Genomic DNA, 11,826 nt, shown 5'->3' with positions numbered 1-11,826 from the left:
CTAATTTTATATTTTTAATTTTTTTCTTTGTTTTATATTTGCTAAATTGAATTGGTTATCTTTTATTTTAAATGCCACATTTGACAGGTTTATCAATTATGCTATGTGTTTAATGTGCCAGCAGATACGTCGGTCAAAAACAACACATGAATATCAAACTGAAACACTCAAATTACTGTTCAAAAACCAATGACAAAAGACCCAGTACAAATTAGAAACGGATCGGTTTATAAGACACCCATGCCTCTGTGTGGATAATTCATTCATGAGAGTGGGACTATCCTGACAGATAAATCAGTTTTATTTATGGCCAGTACAAAGGGGGGAGGAAAACAAGAAACGGTGAAGAAATTTGGAATTCTATAAAACGAGGATTTAAAAAAGAGGATTGGAAATTTTGAAAATTAAGATATTGAATCACATATTGAATGCTGGAAATAAGAAAAAATATAGGAAAAAGAAGAAACTGGGAACCAATAAGGAAAATGAAAGGATAAAATTGAAAGAGATGATGATAAATTGGGAGAAGGTAAAAATAACACTAGAAATCTTCAAAGAGTGAATTCACTATCATCAGGGATATTGCATCACAAACCCAGAGTCCTACTTTCCATGCTCACTTAGTTGTGTAACAAATCAAAGAATAAAAAGAGGAAAATAAACATCAAAAGAGAAAAGAAGAGAGTGGGACCAAGATAGGAAATCAGGGATGTAGTGCAAAAAAATATGGTGAGTCTTAGAGACGGAAAGACAGAGAGAGTAAGATAAAGAGAATAAAGGAAGGAGCAAGCATGGGAGATAAAGAAAGGAAAAGAGAGAGATCGTGTCAAAGAGATTGAAAGAGAAAATGTGGGAGAGAGAGAGTGTGTGATGTAGATATCAAAGCAAAAAGGAGGACATGGCAGGATTGAGCGAGGAAGAAAGGAAGATACATAGTGAGAAAGATATGTATCATCGGATCGTGGCCGTTGTTGCTGCTGTCGTCAATTACTGTCGCCATATGAAGCACGAACGAGCGAGAGTGGGTGATGGATCTGAAGAGAGTGAAATAATGTCCATTTTCCAATTGTGGTTTACCCATGGTCTATAGTTTCTATTTTTGGACGTGCGTTAGTGTTTGAATCCAAAGCAAACAATATTTAGAGAGAGAGGCAGAAAGCAATATGAAGAGAGACAAAAGGAAAAAGCGAGATAGGGCGAGATAACAAGAGACATAAAGAGAAACATTAATGTTTCACCACATCACATGCTGAATATAATTAATATATTATCATTTTCAAAAGCTTCTTGTCAAACTATCTGTTATTTCAATCCGTGCTGCACCCATCCCTCTACCTATAATAAAGTCTTCTGTCAACTGGTGGAATACGTTACATCAACCCTGTTGACGGGGAATGATGTGTGAGAATCCACACCATTTATTGGAACATTTCAGGGATGTTCAGGAGATAAAACCCTAAATTGACGCGGCAACAACGTCGATGAGAAGAGAGAATTAAATTGATTATATTAGTGGCTGAATATTTTCCAACTTTAGGGCTTTTGATATTTGATAATCCTGAATGCCAATTGTGCTGAAATTTTTAGGGAGCTTTGTCTTTGTCTCCTCTATACATCCACATGGTTGGATATTAAAATGAACCCCCGGTAATTCTGTAAAGGTTCTTTAAACTCGCTTCCTCCTAAAGAGGCTTATTGAAAGAGACTGAGGCTTTTAAATATTCATCAAGGTCTCTTTGTCTTTGAGTATTTGAAGAACATCCTCAAAGAGGTGGGGATGCTTATGTGCATCATGAGATAACCTTGATCTCGACAAGACATATGAATCTAACATTAGTCTCTTGCCTTAGATTGATGATTATTTAACATATCTACTATCATCATAACACATCATGTTCATCATGCCTATCATGTCCCTTGCTTTATTCTCCAAAAATTAATTATAAATCTTAATAACTATTTCCTCGCTTACACTTCTTACTCATCTTCTAGGTTTGTCGTCTATCCTTTTTGTCTTTGTTTATTCTTACTTCTTCACTTCTATTCATCCGATTCATGTCACCCTATCTACTTATCCTATTATTAACTGTCACATCATCATCAAATAATTAGGACCACACCTTAAATCTCACCATCTTAGTTGCAATACTACCTCCTACTCTATACATACTCCTTCTCATCTTACCCAAATCATTGTCTAGCGATAGTTAAATCCCCACAATCCATTCCTTGTGGAGACAAACCATAATTATTAAGTGACTATCATTTTATAAATTTTAGTGATTAACCTCATCATTAAACAATGATGTAATTATTAAAACCTATATATGAGTATATTAAACAGCCGTGACACATTTCTAGTGATGCTTGCTCGCCAATAAGTGGTTGAAGGGTTCATGATAGTTAGCAGATCTATGTGGTACTCATCTTTTCAGGTTTTCCTTCATGAGACAAAGGGTAATTCAAATTCAAAAGCAAATGGGGGGTTACTTTAAAGAAGGAAACTCATCTTTCACCCCCTTCCAATCATCTTGGTAATTACCAGTTAAAGGGGCTAACAGCTAACACCATATTAACACACAACCTGATTACAGTAATATCACAAGACGGTCCTCATACTCTTGAACTAAATCATACATTTTTCTCTTATCCCTAAAAAATGATATCATATTTTAAGATCCAAATGTAACAACATTCAAGGAGTATCATGAGATCTCATTTATGCTGCAGTTTTCTTTTCACACCATAAATGGACTACATAAAGATTCAGTGATAGGCTGAACATATCCAAATGCAAGTTTTTATAAATGTCATAATTGTCCATTGGGTCCACAAACATCAAGTATATCAAAAAGGGCCCACATTGAAGAAGCTAAATGGAGTTCATCTTTCTTCACGACTCTTTTTACTATTTTATAAGAACAAATTGTTTGTGTAAAATAGGCCTATGTCTCTCTCTCTTCCAGGAATTTTATGGCCAAAAGAGGCATGTCAATGCTTGTATGAATGAAGAAATTAAAAACATACAAACAGAATAAACAAGGAAATAGCCAATGAGAAAAGAAAACAAATATATATGTTGATGATGAAAATGACTTCAATTTTGCTTGTAACAGGAGTGATAGACCCGAAATGTAGCATGCAATCATACACATTTTAAGTCATTTTGGGATCATTTCATGTGCATTGTCTTTAATTTTATATGAATTTTGCATTTTATTCACTAAATAGAGGAAGTGATAAAAATACATTTTAATATCATTTTTATACATGTTTAAAATACTTAAAAATTTCATAATAAAATATATTTAAGACATTGTTAATTGTAATGTTCTATTTAGTTTATTATCTATGCTATTTGCAGGGAAGAATATGTGTGTGTGTGTGTGTGTATGATTGGATTTGATTGGGATAGCCGACCAGGCACATCAACGCCCAAGCCAGCCACATGCAGGCAAGTGCAGGGCGCTCAAGGCCCCCGTAGCCGGCTGGGGGCAGCGCCCAGCAGGCAAGCCCAGCCAACCTCACAAAGAACACGCAGAGGCCCATTCAGGCCCACAGAGAATTGCAAGCCCGTGGTATACAAGAGAGGTGTGGCATTGGGCCACGATCACAATAAAATAAGAAGTAAACTGAGACCAAGCTTCGAACCAACCCAGCCTGAAGCCCGTGTATTTTTGGGCTATTTTGAAAGATGTATATGATCTTATTCGTCTGATTTATCCCATTTTATTTATCTTGTTTTATAACTATTTAAGGCGTTCCTATTGGCTGTTGAGGGTGACGAGGATCGCGGGACCCCTTGGCGGATGAATCAGAAGAAAGGGAGGCTGACAGGGCATTGGCGAGATGTTGACGGGGTGTGCTGACGTGGTGAGTGGGTGTACACTGTTTTAATCCAGGTCCACGAGAGTGATTTAATGGCAGCCGTCAGACCCAGATAAAGGCAATTTCCCAACCCAGCCCCTTTCAAATCCACTTGCTCTGGCTGATTCAATCAAAGTTTTTAGAATGTGATTACAATTCAGTTCATAGTCTTCTACAACGTGAGTCTTCAAGGTTTCATCTAATCAAGGCTTTTGAACCCAAAAATCACTTTATAGTAGACCTTGTGTGGAAGTGGAAAGTTGAATAGAGTTTTCATTTACCAATAAAGAAAAACCATTCCCTCTAATACACACATCAAGAAGGAAACTGGCGATTATTTCCTTGATAGACTATTCAAATTCAAATTCTACAGTGTATAAAATTGTATGAGAAGAATCTATCAGTCCTTGGGGCCTTGTTCCTAATTAATGAGAAAAATTTCATCCTAAATATTTAGTTTCATTTAGAAGATTGTGAGGGTTGTATTTTTAAGGTCTGTTACTAAGTTTGGTATAAAGGTGTTGGGTTCTATGGCTTTGATTTGGATGAAACTAAAAGTATTCATACAACAGATGGCTTTGAACGGGATCATAATGATATTTGAAACCTATTGATCAAATCACCTATGCATGGATGACATTCATGATTTCTCAATTCCTCAAGTGAGACAGGTTGAGCTGCCCAAGTTTCAGGTGAAAAGTCAAACTTTAGGGGTTTATGTCTTTGTTTTGATTGAGATTGAACTTTTATTAAAATTCAACTTGAGTACACTATAATATGTATACAGCAAGAAAGGGATTGATCCACAAGGAGTCAACACTTCAAATTTCAGAATTCTCTTGACGTTTGAAATAAAACAAATTGATTAAAAGGCCATATAACCCTTTTTTGGATTTTTAGAAACCAAAAATTACAAATATGGCACTTAGTTAATTTTATAGAATATAATTATATTTTAAAATGAAAATATTTTGGATAGTAATATTTTTAGGAATTTTTATAATTTTTAAATCAATAAAACATATGATTTTACCTTTTCCGGCGACAAGCGGTGGTGGTAGTGGAAGACAATGGCTGGCGGCCAGTAATTGGAGATGGGACCTTGGGCTGGATGGACTAGTCCAAGCCATTTCAGACCAGTTAAGAATGGTCTAGACTGGTCTAGAGGGAGCACTCTATGGACCACTTGGTACACCACTGCTCCCCTAGACATGCACACTCAGGCCCCAAGGAGCGGCAGTGGGCAGAAAACTCTAGATTTTGGTGTCTAAATGATCTTTTTATAATTTAGAGAGATGAACTATAGATGTAAGTGAGGGTATAGAAAGATAAAGAGATAGATCCTGGAGAGAGAAAGTGGTCAAAATGAAGAGATAGAGAGATAGAGTGAAGGAATGGTGTAGGAGGTGTCACGAATGGAGTTTGAAGATGAAAGTGGTTGATATTTTTCATGAAAATTTATGGAAACAAAATAGAAACATGGATGAAGATTTAGAGATATAAAGAGGTGATTCTACAGAGCGAAAGAAGGGAAACAGGGGTTTAGAGTGAGAAAATGGGAGAATGGATAGCTGAATGGTATGAAAAAAGAAATCTATGTTTTAACAATCTTAATGTGAGCGCTCAATTCTTCCTCTCATGTTTGGATCCATATATTTTTCTAGGATTAGATGTTTTCTAATGCAAACAAGAGAATAGATTGAATGAAAACTTTAAAAAACTTACATTAAGCAGGTTTAATAGCTTGGACCCTAGAGAATTCCTTGTCCTGCTGCCTAGACACTTTCTAGAGCACGTCTAGAATGAGGGAAATAAATGGGAAAAGAGTATTTTTACATTTGGGATAAATACTAAAATACCCCTCCATTGCTTTGTATGCCCTTTCCTTACCATTTTGTCCTCATTTTTCCCATTGGTCGAGGGCTTCTCCTTCTAATTTTGTTTTTTGCTCTTTTAATCAGTGATTTCATGTTAAATTTATGCATGAGAATCTAGCTCACTCTCGTTGGATTTGAATTTGAAGGCCCAATATGATGTTTCACCTCTTCAAGCTTGTTTGCCCATCAAATTAGCTCAGTATCTGCTTCAACCCTATGGTGATTATGTCATTTAGTCCCTACAAATTTCTACACACATAGAGCTTGAAATTATTCATTGGTAACAAATCTTTGACATCAAATGAAAATTCAAAGTGATGTACGAATATTCTGTTAAATCAGGTACTAAATGATAAGCCCAGGATGAAAGGGTATAAAAGCATATAAAATGTATACAATTAACAGTTCATTTATCATGTTATCATGTAGCGTCTAGATATATCCAAAAAATTCTTGGTACGTTGAATCTCTTCCTTTATCTTGATGAGTCTCGTTCGCACTTGACCAGTGTTGTTACATTATCTTGATCATATTTGAAATGGAGAATAACATAGGGGAAAGAGGAGAAGTGTTGGCACCTAAACAGCTCTCACGTGGGTGAATCTTCTTCAAGGCCTTACCCTAATACTAAGCAGGAATTTTTCATAAAACCCATGAACTTTATAAATATCTTCTAACATCCAAATGACCATCACATATAACCATCTAGGCCCATGTAATAGTCTAGTTGACAACTTGAGCAGTCCAATTACTTGTATTGGTCTTACAAATTAATTATCTATATCAACAAATAGATTAATTAATTACATATAGCTATAACCCAATTTATAGGTTGAGTTTTCAGCCCATGGGGTGTTATGCTATATCTCGTGCTCCAGAAGATAAAAAATACTATATTGACTTGCTTGTAGATCATTATCAAAGTACAATCGTCCATCTATAAAACTTTTGCCATCTCATGTCTAAGGACCATTTACACAACCTTGATGTGAATGAACCTGATTGAGAGTTTAGTTTAATACCATTCGGGGAGCCATGCGGATCAATTTAGTGAATTATTTTGACTAAAAAGTACCTACTATCTTTACGATTGGCCATAGTCATCATATGAGACTAGTGATGTTCTCTAATATTACCTGTATTCAATATGTCGTTGTGTGATTAGAGCGGCATATAGTGTATTTATAATCCTCACTTAGTATAGTAATTAAGCAAAGGTCGATCCTCGGGGAGCCTAGGTAATGAGATAAGATTATTTCTTTAGCGGTTAGAGAGAATTATTTATAAACATACTAGGATAATTTATGTTGAGAGATGCGAATTCTGGGAGATGAGAGGATGGCAGTGAGTAAGAGAGAGTTTTGTTACTACAAGAATGAGCAAAAGAGATGGTGCTTGAAAGGTTTGTGGGGAGAATTGCTTGATCTTAATAATAACTGAAATAGTTACGGTGAGGGGGGATGATGGAAGACGATTTAAAATGTCTAATTCAATGTCAATGATTAGTTTCACCTCAATTAATGAAAAAAAACCTACATTATCCATGGACGAGAGTACAGAGAAACACACAATCCAAACCTGCACACACACCCTGATGAAAAAAGCCTACATGCTAGGCCGGGTGATGCTCGGCTTGCTCTGATCGCCCCCTTCTCATGCTCTTGCCTCCATCACTCACTCTATGCAAATAATGGGGCCGTGTTCCTCTTCTTATCCTTCTGGTAGCTGGTTGATAAAGGGAGAAACCCAAAAAACATGAAAAGAGAGAAAGTGCAGGCTTTTATAGGTCTACTTAGGGCTTCAAGGGTTATTTCAGGCGTTATATTTTTTTGCGAAATAATTTAGAATTAAAATCCAAGATCGAACTGTACCAAATTGCATATCAATCGGAGCTATAGATCAAAAGATATTAACATTGTAATTTGGGTTAACATGGACAGTTTGATCATTTTTTGCTCAAATGGTCCACTGATTTTGACATGTGTCATGCCCTAATTGGGCGGAATAGTGTCCCCTTTTTTCAAATATGACCAGCTGCTTTAGCGTGAGCGGTCTGATCGTGATCATTGTGATCAGACTACTCTCATATTTGACACGTGTAGGACAAAGGGGGAGAAGAGAGAACCACAAGTGCTCTCCTTTCCTGGCTCTGATCAATGATTGCTGATCAGAGACACACGAACATGCCATGTGTTCAGGGGTTCCTGTGGAGTTTAATCCCAGATGGTAAAAAATACGGAACGATATTCCGTATATATTTTGGACCGTATGCGTAATAAGCACCCCCTTCTCTCTCTTGTGCACACATGTGCACTCACTTGTGTGCCACGCATGCTTCAGCCGTGAGCTCTAGTGAACTCGTTCTGCTTACGTGGTAGACCTCACGCCCGTGTAGTGCACAGGCGCCATGTTGGCGTGTCAAGTCCACGTGGTTCCTCTGCCACATGCCACCATTTTTTATCCCAAAAATCCTTAGAAACTAGAATATTTATATCTCCCTCATTTTGAATCAATTTAATCCGAAGTCCCCTCTATTAGATCTGTAATATTATCCTGCATCTTTATAAACCCTCAAAGCTAAATTATCATGTTGATAATTGGGGATTAACTCATAAAGAACCTGACCCTTTTACTACTTCCAAACCTGATTTGGTGCTGCTCAAAGTCACTGGCTTATCTGGTCCTTCGGGCTTATCTTCCTAAATGTGAGAATAAACCACTTGACTTCAGAGAAGTTGAATGGGGTTAGTTTATTGAAATAAACACATGATAACACATAAAATGATGCATGTAGGGAATAAAGAAAATAAGTCACATAAATGCAGTATTTCATGTTAAGATAAACATCATTGCATGATTTTTTGATAAATCATCACCTAGAAATGATTTTTTAATAAATCATCATTTCATGCAACAGCAATTTCATGCTGATCAACTAGATAGTGATGTTCAATTTTTATACTTTGATGTCCTTCTAAAGTATCCTTTGAGTATGAATATTTTGAACATATGCTTCAAGATTAATGATCACCATATAATCATCTAATCATAATTCACTAAGTCTGATCATGTATTCATGGAATTTATTATTAGCATCACACAAGCACTATAATGAATACATGGTATTAATGAACATAAAATAAGATATGGAATGTGCGATTGGCTTGTCGGCCACATATATTTCCATCAAGTTATAGGATTCATCAAGCACCAAGGATAAAACTACAGTACTGTTAATAAATGAGTGAAAATTTATGGCTCAGATTGTTTGAGGGTTTCTTTGTGATTTGTTTTTACTAAGGCCAGTATTAGTTACTAGCAGCCTTGAGGGATCGAGAAGGTAGACAAGGCTTTATGAGAATAAGGTCCCTTGTAAATATTTGAAAGAGATTTTTGCATGCGGTAAAAAATAATTTAGACGACTTGAAAAGTAATTTAAGAAAAATAGTATTATTCATAAGAAATACTTTAATGCTCACTTAGTAAATTCCATGACCGCAAGTTCTAAAAATTTGACGTTCTTGGGTTCAAAGATAATCTAAAACCAGCGTTGGTACCAAACACATTGGAACTTCAAAACATGAACCACAGATATTGGGTACCATAAGCATGGAGTTGTTATGAGCAGGGGCAAGGGGCGTGGGGATCGATAAAATCATGGACATTTAATCATGGGTTTTGAAGATCATGATCTTATTATGTTTTGTTTCTACTACTCTCATTATGCTTCTAAAATTATATTTGATTTAATTTTAAATAAATCCTAATACTCGGTAATTCACCAGTAAGTTCACTATATGTATATTGAAATCATCAGTTAAACTATTCGTAATTCCAATACATCAATTTAGAACAACATGATGCTATATTTTAAAATATCATTAAATTTTAGTGACTTATTCCCAATTGGTGTGTAGTTTTCTATTTTTGTAATAAGTTATTCATCTACAAGCTAAAATCATAAATATTCACCTGTGTAATGCTATGCATAAATTTAAGATTATATTTATATATATATATATATATATTCAATCCATCTCATTTGATGAACCATGATAATATCTCAAAGTAAAAATTGAGACGTAGTTGAAATGGCTGTTGTTAGAGATCATTCAAAAAGCATTTTGAGGACATGAAAGCACGTCAGGTGGATGATTATAAATTCATTTTTTAAAAATAAAAATATATTCCCTTTGGATAATTTAGAAGCGAACTGAATATAGAAAATAGCTATTACATTGTTAATGCAATATCTAGAAATTATTTAAGAATTACATTATTTTGATAAATATTTTCATAAAATATGAATTGATATTTATTCAAAAAACAAATATTCTGAAATTCATATCCATTTAACATAATGATGCTAAAGACACAATCATCTGGCTATATATGGTACACTAATTTAAAGTTTTTTAATAGGTCTGAAAAAGATTTTTTTGGTAACTTCAAGTTTTTTGAAGGCTCTTAATTTAGATGTATTGATATAAATATATTGTTCAGTATGCATGCCTTTAATATATGCATTATTGATAACAAATCAGATAGTCAAGACATAAATAGAGTTATGTTTAACCAAAATATGTATCAATTGTGAAATACCCTGAATACTAATTATATTATTCTAAATAATATCATTAGATATTTTATTTATGGTGATACCATATGAATAACAGCGTATGTATTGTTAATTTATATTGATATCTATTTTGGGGCATTTATGAAGCCATACAAATAAGGTATTATCTAAAGAAGATGAACTATTGAAAATATATTTTGGGGGTGATAGCATGATAAATGCATGTATATTTCCATATATTTTAGATGTTGTTGGTACTATTAATTTAGAATTTATCATGTTATCACTTGAATTAACTAAATATTTATGCACTAGCTATACATTTTAATTTTTGCACATTATGATTATTTTTTACTAAACTTCTTGATTCTTTGAAATCAAGTAATTTTAGTACTGATGAGTATTCTATAGTTTAACATGCAGAAATTTACAGGAATGAGAAGATGGTAATTCTAAAAGAGTTGAAGAATTTTTGAGAGTTTAGTGATTCTTAAAAGGGGCTTGAATGGAGAAAAGGGTGTTTTGGGCCTGCAAAAGAGAAATAAAAAGGAGATGGGCCATGACCTGGCCTGCCCATTGGGCTCTCAAAAGCCTTCCAAAGGAAGAAGTTAAAGATCACAAGGGGAAGCTCTCAACCCATGAAAAAAAAAATGGCAAGAAAGGAAGATAGAAAATATCCAAAGTTGTATTTTAGTAATTCTTCAAAGGTATAAATAATCTTTTTCTCCCTCATTTCCCCTCATTCTGGACGTGCTCCGACAAGTGGCTGGTTAATAGGACAAGACATATTTCAGAATCCCCGTTGCTCAACCTGCTTGATGTAAGTTTATTGAAGTTTTCACTGAATCTCAACTCTTGTTTGCATTGAAAAATGCCTGATCCTGGCAAAATATAAGGATAAAGACTTGAGATGAAGCATTTAGGGCTCATTAAAATTTCTTTTAGGTTTTAGGAAGTTAAATTTCCATTTTCCCATCATTATCTATGCATTTACCCTTAAAATCCATTACTTTCTAACTCTAAATACTCATTTCCCTAATTTCTCTCTCTTGACCTTCATCCATATCCCTTGTTCATTCCCTCAAAATTTCATAAAAATCTCCTTCATTCTCTCTCTATCTCTTCATTTTCTCGTTCTATCTTCTCATTTTGACCTTTTCTCTCTTTAAACACATTTATTTATCTCTCTAAAAACTCGCCCTATCTCTCTATAAATCCTCCAGCATTCCCCACTTCTAATCCCCAAAAAATCACATTTAAAAATCAATTTGTATCATTTTAAAACTCGGATTTTCCCCCTTATAGCCGCTGTCGTGCGCTGCTGTGCAGCGCTTGTGTGGCAGGGACACCCCACTGCCCACCGCCGGTCCACACACGGTAGCACACGTGACCGCAGGGCACAGGGCAGCCTGAGCTGGACTTAGCCAAATCGGTCAAGTCCTGGCCATATTTGGTCAAGCCCAATAGGGCTTAGCCCATTTGGCTAAGTCTTGACTTAGCCAA

The sequence above is a fragment of the Wolffia australiana genome, chromosome 6 (assembly GCF_029677425.1).
Source record: "Wolffia australiana isolate 7733 chromosome 6, ASM2967742v1".
NCBI classification, from domain to species: domain Eukaryota; kingdom Viridiplantae; phylum Streptophyta; class Magnoliopsida; order Alismatales; family Araceae; genus Wolffia; species Wolffia australiana.
Note: the sequence above shows the minus strand (reverse complement) of the source record.